This window comes from Sus scrofa, chromosome 2, assembly GCF_054392235.1.
Source record: "Sus scrofa isolate SSC_HxYL_T2T_F1_AM1 chromosome 2, Sscrofa_HxYL_maternal_Yorkshire_Landrace_v2.0, whole genome shotgun sequence".
Classification (NCBI taxonomy): Eukaryota; Metazoa; Chordata; class Mammalia; order Artiodactyla; family Suidae; genus Sus; species Sus scrofa.
In genome coordinates this window covers 47,270,595-47,291,920 of record NC_139384.1, presented here as the reverse complement: position 1 = coordinate 47,291,920, position 21,326 = coordinate 47,270,595, and the positions used below count along the sequence as shown (strand labels likewise).

Sequence of the window (21,326 nt, the reverse complement as noted above, 5' to 3'; positions counted from 1 at the left end):
TGGCATAGGCCGGCAGCTGTAGCTCCGATTAGACCCCTAGCCTGGGAACCTCCATATGCTGTGGGTGCAGCCCAAAAAAGACAAACAATCAAACAAGACAAAAAAAAAAAAATAGAAATCAGGGTCAGTTGGAACATCTAGTTTGAAAAATTGTTAAAGATAATACTCTGATAAACTCTGTAATGCTTAGTTCTGTTCTTTAACATTAGATTCCTGTGTTTTTTGACTTAAATTTTTTTAAAAAGATGATTTATCAGGGTGTGCCAGAGAAGCATAACTGGCTGGAAATTCTTATGTGAGTTTCCATGTAGTTAAAAGGTTTACACCTAAAGACTTTAAATTTTTACAATTTGTGTATGATATAAACTCAGCAACAACAACAAAAACACAATAGTAACAATCTCAGCAGAGTAGCAACAACAACACAATTCATTCCCTTTAGTCTAGGGGCAATTTGGAACTGTGAAATTAACTAGAGAATTTCAACTGAGAATTGATTGTACTGGGTTCCTCCTACAGGGAGTTTAGAAATCATAATAACAAATAAAAAGCTGAACACACTAAAAAAAAAACCCCTCAACTTTTCTAGGATCCCTAAGAGAGATAAGGACAAAAAGGGCAAATTTTTTGCCCCCAAGATTGGAAAGATATACAGATAAATATTTATCAGAGCAGACACAAGGGCAAGCTTACCTGCAACCAGTGCAGAGTAGGAAAACCTGAACTGTAGCTGACAAATTGCTGGAGGCTCAGTGTAGACAACTCTTGAAAGTTAAAAAGCCATCTTCCTGCCCTGCAATTGTCTGGGATTTACCTCCAGGCGCTCAACCTGGTTCTCAGAGTAAATTTTTCTCACAGGGAGGAAAAAACCCTGCTTCTTCCAGTAGGGGAAGGAGAAAAGAAACCCTTTTGAAATACACCAGAGCATTCTGTTTTTCTTAATGAGGTCTGCCTTCAGGAGGAACTAGTTAACCAGAGCCTAGCTTGCTGGGATATTATCAGAGCCTAAGTGATCTGGGGTAAGGGATATTCTCAACTACGTTCACTTCTAGCTTTCTAAGTTGGAGAAGGGAAACACTCGATTCCAGAACACTCTAGTTACTTCTTTTACCTAGGTGGGGTGGGAAAGACAACAACAACAACTGAGAAACACCTGTGAAGGTCACAGTCTAGAAGCACAGGCTCACCTAAAGACCAAGACCTAATTATAGGACTGTGGAAACCTTCCCCTGTGCCCAAAGCTCACCACCACACTAGACACCTCTTTACAGCAGTTTCTTTGACCTGGCACATCACATGCAGCTATCAAGAAAAAAAATCACAAGGCGTATTAAAAGGCAGAAACACAATATGAGTAGTCAGAGCAAAGGTCAGAAGCAGACGTGGCAAGGTTTTTGGAATCATAAGACTGGGAATTTAAAACAGCCATGATAAAAATTTTTAAAAAATGGCTCTAAAGTATAGCATGTATGAACAGATAAGTAATGTGAGCCAGAGAGGTGGAAATCCAAAGAAAGAACCAAAAAGGGATGAATAGACGGAGAAAAGAGGATTTTTTTTTATTTTTTATCTTTTTGCCACTTCTTGGGTCGCTCCCATGGCATATAGAGGTTCCCAGGCGAGGGGTTGAATTGGAGCTATAGCCACTGGCTTACACCAGAGCCACAGCAACGTGGGATCTGAGCTGCGTCTGCAACCTATACCACAGCTCATGGCAACGCCGGATCCTTAACGCAATGAACAAGGCCAGGGATCGAACCCGCAACCTCATGGTTCCCAGTTGGATTCATTAACCACTGTGCCACGACAGGAACTCCAAAGAGAGGATTTTTAAGGCGGTGAAAATACTTGTATGATACTCAAGTGATGGATGCATGTCATTATATATTTGTCCAAACCTATAGCATATACAAGAACAATAGTGAATCCTGTGGGATTTTTTTTTTTTTTTTGGTCTCACTTGCAGCATATGCAAGTCCTGGGGCCAGGGATCAAATCTGAGCCACAGCAGTGACAACATCAAGTCCTTGACTGCTAGGCCAACAGGGAATTCCTACATATGGACTTTGAATGATTATGATGTCAATGTAGGTTCATCAGTTGTAACAAATGTTAAGTCTGGTGGGGGATGTTGAAACTAGGGAAGACTGTGCATGTGTGATTGCAGGGGGAATATGGCAAATCTCTACCTATCTCTGGGTTTTTTGTGAATGGAAAATTTCTCTTTTAAAAAAGCCTTAAAAAATTGTGTTGTATAAAGGGCAGAAACCAAATTTTTCCATCAGAGATTTTATTGATGAATACAGAAAGAGATATGAAGCTTCTGCATCATTTCTCTAAAACATGTTTAGAATTTAATAAAGCCACTGTGGGAAGAGGGAGAACAGAAATGATCGCCAGAGAGAGAGACAGGAAGTGAATCCTCGTGGGGATTTTGCTGAGACCTTTAGAATAGGTGGATCTATGTAAACATTGGAGAAACGAAGCATCAATGTTTTATTAATAACCTAGGTATAAAATCATGTGCAGTGAATATGAAAATTTATACATAAGACAAAGGAAAAAGATGTAAATATTATAAGGCTATGTGCCAGATACTCTCTCATAGCTTCAACAGTTTAAAAATGGATTATATTTTCTTTGTTTTATAGGCAAGAACATAGTAAGAGTATTTGGGTTGACTTAATTATATTTCCAGTGCCAGTGAGGCTCGAGATACCTGAAGATTGCTTGTCTCTAGGCCACATCTGGGAAGAGGTCTGGTTCCCTGGTGCTGACTCAGAGGAAGACAGAAGTATGTCTTCTTGCTTCAGGGCTAATGTGATTTATAGTGAGAGGCCCAACAACCAAGCATAAGTCATTTACAATTCCTGGCCCAACATTTGGGAAATTAATAGTTTTGGTAACAAGAAAATAAATGTTGGTGCTGCCATTTAGGATAGGTAAATTGCTAAAGAGTAATAATACCATAAGCAAAACCAATCCAGATGACTAAATATCTTGTATTTTGCGTTACTCATTGTTTCACATTGCCTGACATTGTCATTGGTTTTGTAAAGTGTTCTACTTTGCCTGTGGATGCAGGGGAGAGGGTAGTACAAACTGTGCTAGGAGTCAAGATATAGAATTCAAATTCCTACCCCTAATCTAAAAGGTGTGACTTGAAGTAAATAATTTGGACCTCTATTTCCACTTTTGTCAAACAAATTTATTGGACTGAGAGATTCTGAAATTCCTTTCTGACTATGATATTCTATAAATGTGATTTAAACTTTATGCCAGGTTATGATATTCTTCCTAACACCAGGGCACGAGTTGGCTTCCTCTACTTATATACAATAGTAGATGGAATCTTTCCATCTCAAGATCTTCAGCTGAATCACATCTTGAAAGTCTATTTTGCCAAGGAAAGTAAAATATTTGTTTCCAATGATTAGGATGTAGACATCCGGGGGCAGGGGACCTTATTCTAGCTGGAGTGCATCTAATGGCTCTGGGGCAAGGGTTGAGGAGATAACTCTTTCTATCAGAGGCTGAATTCTGTTCCTCTGCTGTTGGGATTGGAACACCCTGAATACAAACTGTGGTGTTCATTCCCTGAGAAATTGTGTTTAGGAATCATGAAATCTCATGTATGAGATGTTCCTTCTCTAGCAACTTCCACTTGATTTGTGTCCTTCAGTATTCCTGTTCATATGTGTTCCAGAGAAAGGGGACTTGTTCAACAAACTTACATCATTTTTGGTGAAACTCCAATAAAGGTGGGAAATGGACCGTGTTGTATCATATAACTTCAGGCCTTGACAGGTTACTATGATGCAGTTAAATCCTAAAGTTGGACTTTAAGCTCCATGCCTTACATATCTGTATTTCATTGCTTTGACAATCACCAAATATCAAGGCTTTTAATTAAGTGAGAATTGGATGGAACCCTACCTGAAAAAACCCACTTTATTTTTAAAAAATATATATCCAGTATTTAATGATGCACAAAGACTGGACAGGCAAGAGGGGGTTGTTAAAACATGGAAAATGCAGCCCTGGGACTTTCCACCACCTGAGCTTGAGGAAATTTTCTGAGTCTTTGTTCCCAAGAGACAGTGTGATGGTTATTCAGGCATCAGGCTTGTGGAATTTTGATATAGAATTCTCTGAGCCCTCAGTGGGACACACCAACTGCCATTAGATCCCAGAACCAAGGATATAATGTCAGTGGACCTTATGTTAGGCAAGGAATGAGAAAGGCCTTTATGGTAGAAAGAAGGAATGGAATATTGTGAACATGGGGTTTTCCTGGCCTCTCATTCTTGGAAAAATGAGAGAACCAAGCTGACTTTCTTGCAGAGTGGAGTTGCCTTGCACAGGGGACTGCTTTTCCAAACCTTTCAGGCTCCTTCTTGCTATAGGCACCAGGAGAGGCTCCTTCCAAGGTCAAAAAGTTATTTTTATGGTGACCATGCTTTTAGTCAAAGAACTGAGTGTGGCTGAGGAGGGCCACACTGGTCACTATGAAAAGTGGAGAGACGCAACTGCTCATGCCAAGAATTACTCTGAATGGTTCTTCTTAGATGATTAAAATTCTCCCTTTGCTCAGACCCGCCAGATCCAGAATGTCCCTCCTTTCCCTGCCTAAGAACAGTGTTTCATGGAGGAGTTCCTCTTGTGGTGCAGTGGGTTAAGGATCGGTGTTGCTGCACCTGTAGTGTAGGTTGTAGATGCGGCTCGGATTTGATCCCTGGCCTGGGAACTTCCATATGCTGTGGGTGTGGCCAAAAAAACCCCCCAAAACCAAAAAGAAAAAAAAAAAAAAAAAACACCAGTGTTCCATAGAAAAAGGGATAGAAATAAAAACCTCGTTGTATTAGAATGTTCCTTATGGGAACAACTTCTGTATGGACACTGTTAGGGAGCCATAAGGTGCCTATTAGGGGATTTTCTCTATAACTAGAAACACCTGGGATTGGGGAGCATATTGTTTTGGGGTCTTGTACAATTGGATCTGAGTCTTGGCTTTATGACTTACTTTTTGTCCTTGAACAGGTAATAGTTTCCTTCAGTCACAGTTTTTTCCACATGTAGAATGGGGATGATAATACTTACCTGGCAGGAGTAAAGATAATTTATGTTAAGGACAAGACATATTACTTGGCATGGATCAAATACTTAAGAATTCTATCTCCTTTTCCTCCTTCTAACTAAAGCTTATCCTTTCTAATTCCAAATTGTATCAGCTTAATATGGTAACCTAAACTCATTACACATTCCTTTGCTTTCTTAAGAGAGGAAACCATATGTCTTTAATTCTCAAAGTAAAATCAATCACCAAGGCCAGCACAGAATAAATCTACCTTCCTCAAACTTCTCAGATCCATACCTGGCCATGTTGAAGCATCATTGCCCAGGAGGATTATGACATTATATTAAACACCAGGCTCAGGGAGTTCCCGTTGTGGTACAGCAGAAATGAATCCGACTAGTATCCATGAGGTTGAGGGTTTGATCCTGACCTTGCTCAGTGGGTCAGGAATCCAGCATCGCTGTGAGCTGTAGTGTAGGTTGCAGACACTGCTCTGATCCCATGTAGCTGTGGCTGTGAGGCTGTGGTGTAGGCTGGCAGCTGCAGTGCCAATTGAACCCATAGCCTGGGAACTTCCATATGCTGCGGGTATAGCCCTAAAAAGCAAAAAAACCCACAAAAAAAACAAAACAAAGACCCCAAAAAACAACAACAAAAAAAACCCCAGGCTCGCTAACTGGCATGGAGCAGGCATTCAAGAGTGGTGGTTTTGTCATTATAACAAAAGCTTACCTGTTTATGTGCCAAATTGTATCAGTTGTATGGAAAATTAGATAAAATGCATTGGCATGCTCTTGTACCTTTTTTTTTTTTTTTTCCTGCACCCATGGCATTGAAGTTCCCAGGTCAGGAATGGAACCCATGCAATAGCAGTGACTCAAACCATAGCAGTGACTACACTGGATCCTTAATCTGCTGAGCTACCAGGGAATTCCCCCTTGTACTTTCTTTAAAAGAATACACTGAAATTTGTTTGTTTATTTATTTATTTATAGTATCTAACATTTATTGAGTACTATATCCCAGACACTATACTAAACAGTTCACACACATGATCTCATTTTGCGTTTTTTTTTTTTTGTTTGTTTGTTTTTTTAGGGCCACACGTGCAGCATATGGAAGTATAGAAGTTCCCAGGCTAGGGGTCAAATCAGAGCTGCAGCCACCAGCCTGAGCTTCAGCCACCAGCCTAAACCACAGCCACAGCAATGCAGGATCCAAGCTTCGTCGGCAGCCTGCACCACAGCTCATGGCAATGCCGTTTACTTAACCCACTGACTGAGGACAGGGATCAAACCTGCATCCTCATGGATACTAGTTGGGTTTGTTACTGCTGAGCCACAACGGGAACTCTACACATGATCTCATTTAATTTTACAATTGTTCGAAGCAATGGGAACTATTTTGACTAATGTTATAGGAGGAAACTAAGTGAAATAACTTGCTCAGGGTCACCAATGACTGACCCATCATTCACACTCCCACTCTGAAGCTTCACTGTCTTCGGAGCAGCCGAGGATACACAGTGGTGGCCAAGCCACCTGCCTAAGAGGCAGGAGACCTGGGTCCCAGTTAGAACATACTGAGTATAGTTTAAATCCTTTCTTGAGGATTTATCGGCACCATCATAAGAACATCACTTGTTATACCGGGCACTAAAGTGTTTTCAAGGACAAAAAATATATGTACAGCCAATAGGCCTTAATTGCATGATACCACCCTGGGTTTTTTTTTTTTTTTTGTGGTCAAATATTCATATAATTTTGTGGTTGTTTCATTTCATCTCATTAATTGGTCAGTTCTTACTGGTGCCATTGTAACTCTCTTGTGCAGCAATATACCCACTCCCATTTTCATTTGGTGAAATATACAACAAATCAATAACAAAAACTAAGCTTTTCAAAATGGTGTAGGAATATGTGTCATTCTATATATAGCATAAACCTATGAATGTAACTATATTTTGTATATTTATTATATAGTGCTATTTTGTATAATGAATAGTTTATAAATTCATTGTCATGTATTTCATTATATGCATATCAAAAACTATAAAAGTGTCTTTTAGGACATTTACTCAACTAACCTATACTGAAGTGAACAGAGAGAAAGCCTGCCCAATTTATGGGTAAGCACAGAGTAAATAGATACCAAGTGAGCATTTATGAGCAATGGTCAGGAATTTCATGGTCTTTTCTAACAAAAGCCTCAACTAACTTTTGCTCAGGGGAAAAGCAGAAAATAGACAAGTTAGAGCTGGATGAGAATGAAGAGCCTACAGATACTGAGTTAGAATTTAGTAATGGTCAGGCTGGCAGTAATGAACCATTGTGATGCTTGTTTCAATTATCCAGAGGCTATTTTCTTGGTTTCTTCTCAGCTTTGTCTGATTTAAAGGAAGTCATCAGTCAAGACATATGATGAGTGGATGTTTTGTAGTTTCTTTCAGGAGGCACAGTCATAGTGAAGATAAAAAAAGTCTGTGATGTGGGAAGGGCTTAGTGATTCAGGCCACAATCTAGGGAGGAGTGTGTCCCTGGCTAATAGGGCTCTGAGGACATGAGCAGAAATTGTCTTTTCATTTCCAGGCAAATATGTAATTGTGTTCTTGGAGCTGATGTGAGATCAGTCAGCTTTCAAATGTCCAGATGAAAGTGACCCTTTGGCATCAAAGACCCAGAGGATCTTAGAGGCCCTTTGGAAACCCCTCAGCCCTGGACCAATTGTCTTAGACACATCTTCATCCAGTAGTCACACGGGCTTAAGCATCAATGCCTTACCTCTCTTTAGCACCAATAAGTGACATCACAGCACCTCCAGTTAAGATGAGAATGTGAAGAGTGGGCTCCCTGAGAAGCCAGGAGCTGAGCAGAGACTATGGGTTAGAGAAGGGTCGGTTTCTCTTTTTCCTGCTTTGCCATGTGCTCAGTCTGTGATAACTTGTTCCTTTTGCTTTAGAGGTTCAGGAGTTTCCACTAGCCAATATACTGTTACAAAATCCTTGCTATTCTCTCTGTAAGAAGACAAAAATGTCAGGTCTTGCAGGTGATAAGGCAAGATAGGTAGAACTTTGAGAAAATTTATTCCTACTTCTATCATGTATATTGGGTGTTAAATGTCTAGAGTAACCCTCTGGCATTTATTTTACCTCTTTCTCACGCAGGGTAAACTTGGGTCATACCTAGTCATTAGATCATGTATAGCTCATATTAAGAAAGTCATTCCACCAATTTGGCTCATTTATGGGACTTGAAAATTGTAACATTTAACTAAAATAGTCATGAGGCTCCTTCCAGTCTTAGTCTTTTATTTTATTAAAATGAATGTGGGAGATGGTGAAGGAGGCAAGGTTGTAGAACAGCAAAGACCAAATAAAGGGCATTGTGTGAAGGCAATGAGATTTACTTGGAAGTCACCAATAATGATTATTGTATTTTGTTTTGGGGGAGAAGGCCAGCCTGAGCTTCTGGTAAGTTCTTCTGGAAGAAGCAGTCTTCAAGGAAGCCACCTTTCAGTCAAATACAAAATGGGATTGGTTACTTGTTTTCTCCCATGTTTTTGAGCTCATGCCCATAAGGAATTTTATTCCCTCAAATTGCTTCATCTGTTCTCCTCAGTAAGCATGCTTATTCACATCTGTGATAGTCCCTGGTCAGTTTTAGAAACAGAAGCTACTCTAGGTATTTTAACAGAAAGGAATTTCATACAGGGAACTAGATGTTAAAAAAATAATGTATGTTGGAGTTCCCTTGTGGTACAGCGAGTTAAGGATCTGGTGTTGTCCCTATAGTGGCTTGGGTCACTACTGTGGTATGGGTTCAATCCCTGGCCCAAGAACTTCCATATGCCGTGGGTGTAGCCCCCCCCCAATAATGCATGTAGTTCTGGAAGATGCTAGTTACCATAACCAAAATATGGAGACTGAGAAGTCCACACACTTAAACTGTAGACACGAAAAATTCCCATGGAAGCTGTGATCCAGGGATAAGGAAACTGCCCCTGGTGCTGCCACAACTACCTGTCAACACCCATGAAATACTGGGCCCTGGGATACTGCTGGGCCCTGGTTTGTTTGTTTGTTTCTTTTTAAATTTAATTTTCTTGATTTTCATTTTCTTTTTTTTTTTTTTTAATTTTTATTAAAGTATAGTTGATTTACAGAGTTCCCATTGTGGCGCAGTGGTTAACGAATCTGACTAGGAACCATGAGGTTGCAGGTTTGATCCCTGGCCTCGCTCAGTGGGTTAAGGATCTGGTGTTGCCGTGAGCTGTGGTGTGGGTCACAGACATGGCTTGGATCCCTCGTTGCTGTGGCTCTGGTGTAGGCCAGTGGCTATGGTTCCAATTGGACCCCTAGCCTGGGAACCTCCATATACTGCGGGAACAGCTCAAGAAAAGACAAAAAAAAAAAAAAAAAAAAAAAAAAAGTATAGTTCATTTACAATGTTCCTTCAATTTCTGTCGTACAAAAAAGTGACCCAGCCACCCATACACGCCCACTTTTTTTTTTTTTTTCTCATTTTCCATCAGGTTCTTACCCAAGAGACTGGATACAGTTCCCTGTGCTGTACAGCAAGACCCCATCTCCCATCTGTTGTAAATGTAACAGTCTGCATCTACCAACCACAAACTACCCATCAGTCCTGCTCTCTCTCTCCCCCTGCCCCCGTGGCAAACACTAGCCTGCCCTCCATGTCCATGAGCTGTTTCTGTTTTGTAGATAGATCGTTTGTACCATATTTTAGACTCCACATACAGGTGATATCATATGGTGCTTGTTTTTCTCTTTCTGACTTACTTCACTAGTTCCATCCATGTTGCTGCAAATGGCATTATTTTGTCCTTTTTATGGCTGATTTGATTTGTGTTTCTCTAATAATTAGAGGTGTTGAGCATTTCTTCATGTGTTTGCTGGCTATCCGTATGTCTTCTTTGGAGAAATGTCTATTTAGGTCTTCTGCCTATTTTTCCATGGTTTTTTTGTCCTCCCACCCCTTTTTAAAATTATATATACGTATATATATATATACACACACACATATATACACATATATATATGCATATATATACACACACACACATATATATATACATATGTATTTTTTTTAGGGCCACACCAGGATAGGGGTCAAATCAGAGCTACAGCTGCTGGCCTATACCACAGCTACAGCAACATGGGATCTGAGCCACATCTTTGACCTATACCACAGCTCACAGCAACACCAGATCCCTGACCCACTGAACAAGGACAGGGATTGAATTCCTGCCTCCTTGTGGATATTAGTCGGATTCGTTTCTGCTGTGCCACAGTGGGAACTCCTGGGTTGTTTTTTTTGCTGTTGGGTTGTATGAGTTGTCTGTATATTTTGGAGATTAAACCTTTGTTGGTTGAATCATTTGCAAAGATTTTCTCCCATTCTGTGGGTTTTTTTCTTTTAATGGTTTCCTTTGCTATGCAGAAACCTTTTTGTTTAATTAGGTCCCATTGGTTTATTTTTATCTTTATTGTCATTATTCTAGGATGTAGATCAAACAAGATGTTGCTGTGATTTATGTCAAAGAGTGTTCTGCAGTGTTTTCCTCTAAGATTTTTATAGTATTGGGCCTTACATTTAAGTCTTTAATCCATTTTGAGTTTATTTTTCCTTCTCTTACATGTGGCTATTCAGTTTTCCCAGCAAAACTTATTGAAGGGATTTTTTTTTTTTTTTTTGCTTTTCAAGCACACCTGTGGCATCTACAATATATTCTTGCCTCCTTTGTTAGATTAGTTGACCATAGGCTCTTGGGTTTATTTCTGGTCCTTTCTATCCTGTTCCATTGATCTATATTTCTGTTTTTGTGCCTGTACAATACTGTTTTGATGATTGTAGTTTTGTAGTAGAGTCTGAAGTCAGAGATCCTGATTCCTCTAGTTCCGTATTTTCTTTTCACTATTGCTTTGGCTATTCAAGGTCTTTTGTGTTTCCATATAAATTTTAAAATATTTTGTCTAGTTCTGTAAAGAATGTCATTGGTAATTTGATAGGGATTACATTGAATCTGTAGATTGCTTTAGATTGCATTGTCATTTTCACTATATTGATTCTTCTAACCCAAGAGCATGGTGTATCTTTCCACCTATTTATGTCATCTTTGATTTCTTTCATCAATGTCTTATAGTTTTCAGAGTACAGGTCTTTTTTCTCTTTAGGTAGGTGTATTTCTAGGTATTTTATTCTTTTTGATGTGAGGAGCCCCTGGTTTAACTGCTTGCCAGCAGAAAGCAGAAGAGCAGGAAGATAGGACTATCTCTCTCTGCCTTCCATGTCTCATTATATGGCATATAATTGAATAGAATTTGCATTCAGATACTACCTTTAAGGAAATGTGTTGAAAATCAATATAATCCATCTATTAACAGACTGAAAAGGGCAAAATCACATGATGATAATAGATGCAAAAAAGGCATCTGACAAACTCTGACATCCATTTATGATTAAAAACTCAGAAAACTAGCAATACAGGAGAATTTCCTCAACTTCATAAAGACTATCTACTAAAATCCTGCAGTGGCATTATACTTAATGGTGAGAAACTCAAAGCTTTCCCACTAAGATCAAGTACAAAGATGCCCACTTCACTATTCCTTTTCAACATCATACTGATAGTCCTTGCTGGTGTAATAAAGTAAGAAAAGAAGATAAAAGGCATACAAGTTGGAATGAAAGACAAAACAAAAACAAAGCAACCAACCAAATAAAAACCATCCTGGAGCTAATGAGTGACCATAGCAAGGTTGCAAAATACAAAGTTAGCATACAAAAGTCAATTATTTTCCTATATACCAACAATGGACAAGTGGGATTTGAAATTAAAGACATAATATTTGTTATCTTATCACCAGCCAAAATGAAATATTTAGGGATAAACCTAACAAAATATGTATAAGATCTATGTGACGGGAACTATAAAACTAATGAATGAAATCAAAGAATAGCTAAATAAATGGAGAGATAGTCCACGTTCATTTAGAAGAAGATTCAATACTGTCAAAAATCAATTCTTGCTAATTTACTTGCTCTATAGATTTAGTTATTGTAGGAATTTCGACAAACTGATTTTTATAGTTTATAAGAAGTGGAGAAGCAAAAAACCCCAGAATAGCAAACACAGTCTTGAAGAACAAAGTTGGAGTATTGATAATACTTGACTTTAATACTTGACAATAAAGCTACAGTAATGAGGACTGTGGTTTAATGAAACCAAAGACTGATGAAAGAATAGACAAATAGATCAAAGAACTGGAATAGAAAGTCTGGAAAAACACCCCCCATAATGTAGTCAACTGATCTTTGACAATGGAACAAAAGTAATGCAAAAGAAGTATGCGGGGTGTTTTTGTTTTCTAGCTGAATGGGTAAGTTGAAAGAATCCTGGAGGCAATGAAACCATTTCCACTATAATAGCCAAATGCTATGAATATTCTCAGCCTGTCTCGAATAAGGCTTAAACCAAAGGAAGGGATCTTTAGTAATGGAACTTTACCCATCAGTGAGAGAAATTGTTTTTTCTCTTAGCGCTGGGAGGGCTTTTCAGATCTTAACACATAAATGATCCTTTACCAATTTTACCTTTGTCTTTCTGGTACCTTATGGTTATGCATGTCCAACAGAGAATAAAGTCCTCATTTACTCTTCCATTTATCACTACTTAGGAATGTATTATATTCTCATATGTAATTTTATAATTGAGATTATCAACTAGGTTGTCCCGTCTCAGGCTCTCACTTTCTCCATTCTGGTGAAACACAACTGTGAGTGCACATAATAGAATGTGCAAGAGAGGCACATTTGTGCTGCATTCTGCGCTACAGGAGCTCTGTGAGGGTAAACACCCAGTCCCAGGCCAGAGCCACAGCCATCCAAGAACTGGCAAAGAGCCCACAAGACACTGTCACCAGTTGCTGCCCTTCAGGATGAATCAAAGGACAAGAAAGAGGCTTTCAGTTGACCACTGTTGCACTCTTCTCTATTAAAAGTCTTGCCATTCTGCACACAGAAATGTCAGAGCCCTGGACAGGGTCTCCACATTTCTCTAGGCACTTTTTCCACCCTGCATGCCGAAGACTGGATGTTTGCCATGAAACTGTGAAATCTTTTACTTCTTCTTTCACCAAACATCCCTGTTGTGATCAAATCTATAGGTAAACATTATTGTTTTCTACCATTCTAACAGCAAATACAGGGAGCGATTTCCCCCTTCTGAGGACCAAGAGAACGTAATAAATGATTACAAGGCAAGCTCTATGTTCTAAGAGACTTTTAGTGATTCTTAAGACTCCCCCTCCCCCTTTACTATCTCCCAAGAGGAGGTGGGGCTTGGGGAGGAGGCATCTCATCCATGTTAGACTGGATGTATCATGGATCAAATTCTCCTCTGCTAATGGAGTCAGGGGAAGAATGTTGAAGAAAGAACACCTGATTTAAATGAAATATTTTTAGAATGGAAATCAGTCTTTTTTGAAATTAAAAAGTGATCTGACCAAGGATCCTCTCCTGAGTGTTATTATGGTTAGACTAGAGTTTACTGACATGGATTTCGGGCAAGGATGACCTCCCCTTTTGAGATCTCCTCCTTCTGCTGCCTCCTTCTTCACCTGAGGTCCAATGTGAATGATGTTCTCGTGGGAATTTTCTTTTGCGTTTTCCTTTTTTTTTTTTTTCCTTTTGTCTTTTTAGGGTTACACCCACAGCATATGGAAGTTCTCAAGCTAGGAGTCGAATTAGAGCTGTAGCCATTGGTCTGTGCCACAACCACAGCAATGCCAGATCTGAGCCATGTCTGCTACCTATACCACAGCTCACGGCAATGCTAGATTCCTGACTCACTGAGCGAGGCCAGGGATTGAACCCTTGTCCTCGTGGATACTAGTTGGGTTTGTTAACCACTGAGCTACGATGGGAACTTCCTCATGGGAATTTTCAAATGGCCTCATCCTAAGCTGTTACTTGTCATTTTAACAAAGTCCTGACCAAAGGCTTTATCTCAGAATATCAGGCAGCTTGAAGGACAGTGGAGAAATCCTCCTTTAGTGCTGTTATATTGACCTTTATTATAGAAACTTTGTAATTAATTGTTGCCAAAACAATTGTAAAACATGGATTATGTTAATCAATTAGTATAAATTATATGAGCTCAGTGAGCATGATGACTGTTCACAAATCTGGCTATATGTGAAGGAATATGTTTCTGAGGATGTTTGAATCTTATTGAAAGCATGGTCTAGAAATCCAGGAAAAGTTGACATCTCCTAGTTTGTTCAGGTTGCTAGGATAGAATACCACAGACTAAGAGGCTTTTAAACATTAGAAATTTATTTCTTACTGTTCTGGAGACTGGGGACTCCAAGATTAAGGCACTGGCAGATGTGGTGTCTGGTGAGAGCCTACTTGCTGGTATATAGATGGCTGTCTTCTTACATGGCAGGGGGACAAAGGTGCTCTCTAAGATCTCTCATAAGATTAAGAGCACTAATCCCATTTGTGAGAGCTCTGCCCTCATGTGTTAATCACCTTCAAAAGGCTCCACTTCCAAATACTAACACTTTGGGGATTGGGTTTCAACCTGTGACTTTGGGAGGAACATTCTACGCATCTACAATAGCATAGAACTACTGAAAGATAAGAACAAACCAGTTGGCCCACCTTGGGTCATGCCTCATGTCTCAATGGAACTATTAATACCACTTCCTTGCACTCTCAGAAGGTTACCAGAGTGGACAGTGTCTTAGTTCATTTGGGCTGCTGTGACAAAATACCACAGACTGAGGAGCTTATAATCAACAATAATTGTCACATTCCTGGAGTCAGAGAGTCTAAGAACAAGGTGCAGCATGGTCAAGTAGGGGATCGCTTCCTGGTTAATATATGGTTGTCTTCTAGCTGTATCCTCACATGGTTGAATACGCCAGGGATCTCTCTGGAGCTTCTTTATAAGACACTCATTCCATTCGTGAGGGCTCCATTCTCATGACTCAAGTATCTCCCAAAGGCCCCACCTACTAATATCATCACATTGGGTATTAGGAGTTCATCATATGGTTGCAAACGTTTCTGACTGTAGGTAATGTTGCCAGTCTAGGGTATGTGGTCAGTCAGCATAAACTCTGTGATGGTATCATCACTGGATCAGACCTACTGCTATATTTGGGGACCTAGTACTATAGACAGGAGAAATAGACTGCATAGGAGGGGGAAAGAAGAAGGAAGACAGACCTCATAACAAGATAAAGCTGCTGATAGGCCAACCCTTTCTTTATTCTCTAGGCAGCAGAATCCACTACCCTTCCGATAACTGAAATAAATGTGTCATATATGGGAAGTATGTGAAATGTTTGAATGAGAATGTGTCATTTATCAGGATACATACATATTTAACATTCTTCAGCTTTTACTAGGTAAAATTTCTTACCTGCTAGAAGTATAAAAATGAATAAGAAAATTCTGTCCACAGGGAATAATACTAGATAGGCTTCAGTGTGTTTTCACAAGCTCTCCCCTCAGTCTTGGAGAAATTTTCATAAGCCCAAGTTACAGGAAAACTTTATTCCTCAAGTCACTTCCCTTAAGGGACTCTACCACATACTTCAAAAAGATCTTGAACTCCTGATATATTTCTAAAAGCATAGAATATCATGATGAAATGGAAGAATTTTAGGCAATCATCTAGAACTTTCAATTCAACAGAACTTTTAATTTTCTGTCTGATGCTATAGCCACTAGCCTTATACAGTTATTTAATGCTTGATATTGGCTAGGGCAATTGAGCAACTGATTTTTAAATGTTACTGAATTTAAATATAAAATTGCCACATTGCTACTAGGCACTGTTTTGAGCAGTACAGGTTCTAGACCTTTTTTTTTTGCTTCTCAACTAAAATAGTCATGTTCTTTGCTGATTTTTATTGTTTTCTCTTGGATGTTTTAGCATTGTGGGGATATAACCCATGCCCTAAATGGAAGTGGGTAAATCACAGCAATAACAATTCGACAATCTCCATATTTAATGGGGAGAAATGTATTTATTCATTCAATCAAATGAGATTTAGTGAGCATAACTGTGTACTGGGCTCAGGGATGGGATATGATATACATGAACTTGCCCCCAGGGGACCATAGGGCCTTAGGATAAAAAATTAATCAGCTGGTAGTGGGTATCATTTAGTGTCCATATTGGAATATTTTTTTCTACTTTTCTTTCCTTTCCAAGATACCAAATCAGATGTATCAGAAGTTTTTGGAGAGTTCCCATCATGGCTCAGCAGTAACAAACCCAACTAGTATCTATGAGGACTCGGGATTGATCCCAGCCCTTGCTCAGTGGGTTAAGGATCCAGTGTTGCCATGAGCTGTGGTGTAGGTTGCAGACTCAACTTGGATCCCGAGTTGCTCTGACTGTGGTATAGGCCAGCAGCTGCTGCTCTGACTTGACCCCTAGCCTGGGAACTTCCGTATGCCACAGGTGCAGCCCTAAAAGGAAAAAGAAAAAAAAAAAAAAAGAAGAAGTTGTTTTTGGCTGCTTAAGCCTTAAACAGAGGTCAGGCATTATCTCTGTACTGTGAAAGGGGACTTCTGTGTCCTGATGTGACTGAGAATAAGGTATTTAATTTCCTGTCCATTAAAGAAAAATATTGAGAGGCCTATGCAGGAGAGATTTAGAGGCATTTCTTATGAAGATTAACTTACTGGTAAGGTATCATTTATAAAAATAAACAAAAAAAATCAAGAAAATGATAGAGATTTCATCTATTTTCTTTTGTAATATCTGTACTTTGGAGGAAAATGTAATGATATTCCTGGCACAGGAATTTGCCCTCCGGAACCATTAGATGATCACTGTAGATGTGATTAATTAAATATAGTCCTAGATCTTTACCTTTCTGGTCAATCACAACTTCTTATTTATTTATTTATTTTTAATAAAAGGCTTTTGTTTTGTTTTGTTTTGTTAAATGTAACCCAAGTATCTCAAAGTCCTCAGGTCTCTTGGAGTCATTCTCCTATTTAGCATTCAAATAAAAATGACTTATGCTTCTGTCCCACCTAACGCAAGTTCTGGTTTTAACATACTTTTCCTTTAAATTTAACTTGTTTTATTTTTACCTATTTATTTTTTGATCCATGCTTATGTCCTTTAAAAGGATTGGAGGAGTTCCCACTGTAGCTTGGCAGGTTAAGAACCTGACTAGTATTCATGAGGATGTGGGTTTGATCCCTGGCCTTACTCAGTGGGTTAAGGACCTGCAAGCTGTGGCAAAGTTCAAGGATGCGGCTCAGATCCGGTGTTGCTGTGGCTGTGACATAGGCTGGCAGCTGCAGCTCCAATTTGACCCCAGCCTGGGAGCTTCCATGTGCCACAGTTGTGGCTCTAAAAAAAAAAGCAAAAATCAAAAAGACCAAACAACCATGAGCTGTGGTCTAGGTCGCAGACGCAGCTCGGATCTGATCCCTGAGTTGCTGTGACTGTGGCGTAGGCCAGCAGCTAAAGCTCTGATTCGACCCCTAGCCTGGGAACTATCATACGCTGTGGGTGTGGCCCTAAAAAGCAAAAAAATAAATAAATACATTTAAAAATCGTGAACTTTTTTCATTCTTTATTTCCCTCATTTCTAATTTACACCTCTCTCCTACTTTTCTTGTCCCGTCAGCCAACAATATTAATAGACTTGTATATGTCCTTTCCCAACATTCTCCATTCTGCTGTTCATACAGCAACAGACAATTACATCAAAATACTCACCCAAATTGAAGGATTTTGTTATTTATTATTATTTTTAAATGGGCTCATTTTATATATACTTTTTAAATGTTACTCTTCTCACTAAATAACACTAAATAGAAATCTTTCTAAGTCTTTTGGAAAACCATCTAATTCATTATTTTTAATGCTGTAAAATATTCTATGGCACTAGTTCTCAAAGTTCCTCTATTCATGATACCTTTACTGCCTCAGTAATTTTTTTCACAGCATCCATAGGCCAAAAGATTTGCTTAATGTTTCCATCTAGTTAGATCCACACTGTTTAAAATGTTCATGTCCTAGAACACTCTAAACTGGCTATAATGGAAAAAATAAAAATCATTATAAAATTTTTAAAAAAGCTCATGTCCTAACAACTTAGTAGGCATTTGAAATAAAACATACATGTAAATTGGAAGGAAGTATAATATTTTAATTCTTAAACAACCACAGTTGCTTATAGTATGCAGCTGTCTGTTTGGTATTGCAAAGCTTTTCAAACTTTTGAATCAGTTTGGACATCACAACCTTCATTACCTGTACCAGACTGATTTTACTGTGTGGTAACTTCATATCACACAACCTGCCAACTTCTGAAGATATGACATCCCCAAAAGGAAAGTAGCATGATCTAATATCAAACCTATCCATTACCTCAAGCTAGTAGTTCATGCAATGTGCCAAAGATGTCAAATAGTATGTTTTCCTAGAAAAATCTAAGTATCCCATGGTGCCCCTGTGAGTTTGCTGCAGCAGCCCAGCGCCCTCAGTAGACAGTTTGAAAGACCTGAGTCTGTGGTATGACTGTTTAAAATTTTTTAACTCTTAAAAAGATAAACTGATATTTAAAGCAAAAACAATAATGTGTGGTGGGGTTTATAAAATATGTAAAATTAATATATACCAATGGGAGCATAAAGCATGGGGGAGGAAAATGGAAGTATATTGTTGTTTTATGTTATATTGGAAAAAGAATGTTATTTGAAGATCAGCTGTGATAAGTTAAAGATGTATATTGTAAACCTTAGGGAAAACAATAAAATACAACAAAGAGAGAGAAAATAGAATATTAAAAAATATCTAATCTTGGAGTTCCCTTGTGGCTCAGTAGATTAAGGATCTGGAATTGTCACTCCTGTGGCTCTGGTTACAGCTGTGGTGAGAGTTCATTCCCTGGCCTGGGAGCTTCCACATGGGCATGGCCAAAAAAATTCAATCCAAAAGAAAATAGGAAAAAAGAAAAAAGGAGCAAAGTTCAGATAGCACATATAACGAGGTAGTAGTTTAAAACCCAGTTATATCAATAATAAATAAAATATAAATCATCTAAAAGCTCTAATTAAAAGACATTGTCTGACTGTATACGAACTTACAAGTAGCTTAAAAGTGAAAGACTGGAAAGATGATACACCATACAAATTCTAAAGTTATAATATCAGATGAAGAAGATTTCAGAACGGAGAATATTACCATGATGGAAAGAAATATTTCTTTTTAAAAATAATTTTTATTATAGTTGATTTACATTGTTCTGTCAATTTCTGCTGTACAGCAAAGTGACCCAGTCGTACATTTAGACACAATCTCTTTCTCATATTATACTGTACCTCATTGTAGTTTGGATTTGCATTTCTCTAATAATTAGTGATGTTGAGCATCTTTTCATGTACCGGTTGGCCATCCTTATGTCTTCTTTGGAGAAATGTCTATTTAGGTCTTTTGCCCATTTTTCAATTGGTTTATATGTTTTTTTGCTGTTGAGTTGTATGAGTTGTTTGTATATTTTGGAGATTAAGCCCTTGTCAATTGCATCATTTGTAACTATTTTCTCCCATTCTGTAGGTTGTCTTTTTTTTTTTTTTTTTTTATGGTTTCCTTTGCTGTGCAAAAGCTTGTCAGTTTGATTGGGTCCCATTGGTTAATTTTTGTTTTTATTTCTATTGCCTTGGGCCACTTACCTAAAACATTTTACAGTTGATGTCAGAGAATGTTTTGTCTATGTTCTCTTCTAGGACTTTGATGGTGTCTTGTCTTATGTTTAAGTCTTTAAACCATTTTGAGTTTATTTTTGTGCATGGCGTGAGGGTGAATTCTAGTTTCATTGATTTACATGCAGCTGTCCAGTTTTGCCAGCACCACTTACTGAAGAGACTGTCTTTTTCCCATTTTATATTCTTGCCTCCTTTGTTGAAGATTAATTGACCGTAAGTGTCTGGGTTTATTTCTGGGCTCTCTATTCTGTTCCCTGCTCTGGATGACTGTTTTTGTATCAGTACCACACTGTTTTGTACCAGTACTGCGCCAGAACTATAGCAGAGTTAGTCAAGGAAACTGTTTATTCCCAATAACAGAGCTTGAAAATACATTAAAGCAAAACCTAATAGTATCCAGAAGGAAAAATAGGCAAATCCACAGTCATGGTTTAAGATTTCAGCACTTCTTTTTCAGTGATTGATGGAAGAAGTACAGAGAAAATAAGTAGAGTTATAAAAGACATAAGGCAATGCTTAGAGCCAACTGAACATAATTTACATTTATGGAACACTTCACCACCAGCAGCAGAATACACATTCTTTACAAGTGTGCACATAACATTAAACAGGAGAGACCATATGTTTGGCCATAAAATAATTCTCAATAAATTTAAAATCACACAGTGTGTACTCTTTTGTGTCTTAATAAATTTAAAATGATTGAAAGAATAAACAATGTGTCCTCTGACCATAGTAGAATTAAGTTACAAATCCATGATAGAAAAATTCCTAGAAAACTGTCGTATATTAGAAGTTAAAACTATGCTTTTAAATAGCTCATGGGTCAAAGGGAGAATCATAGGGAAATTAGAAAATACCTTTAATTGAATGAAAATGAACAGAAAGTATATCATATTTGTAAGATATAACTGAAGAACTGCTTCATGGAAAAAATTTATAGGTTTAAACACTTGTATTAGAAAAGAAAACAGTTCTAAAACCAATGAACTAAGCTTCAGTCTTAAGAAGCTAGAGAAAGAGGAGCAAATTAAGCCCAAAATAAATAAAAGAAAGGAAATAATAATGATAAGAGCAGAAAGAAATATAATAGAAGATAAGATAGGGCAAATTATACTATAAGCTGGTTCTTTGCAGAGATATAAAAAATTGATAAACCTCTAGCAATTTGATCAATAAAAAGAGAAGTCACAAACTACTAATATCAGGAATGCTAGAGAGTCATTACTATAGATACTCAATATTAAAAAGGATAATAAAAGAATATCATGAAAAATTCATGCCAGTAAATTAAAAATTTAAATTAAATGTACACATTCCTAAAAGATACAAGTTAACAAACTGAGAAAACTAACAATCCTATATAAACCAAGAAAATTGAATATGTAACAAATTTCTCCCACAAAGGGAGCTGGAGATTCAGTTGGCTTCTCTGATGAATTCTACCAATATTTTCAGAAAAAAGAGTATCTTATACA

At 38.1% G+C, this 21,326-nt stretch overlaps 1 protein-coding gene across 1 annotated transcript in view; it reads left to right on the top strand.

The window, feature by feature from the left end:
- Positions 1 to 21,326, top strand: part of INSC (INSC spindle orientation adaptor protein) — an 864,422-nt gene that overhangs the window by 570,258 nt on the left and 272,838 nt on the right. The window lies entirely within an intron of this gene.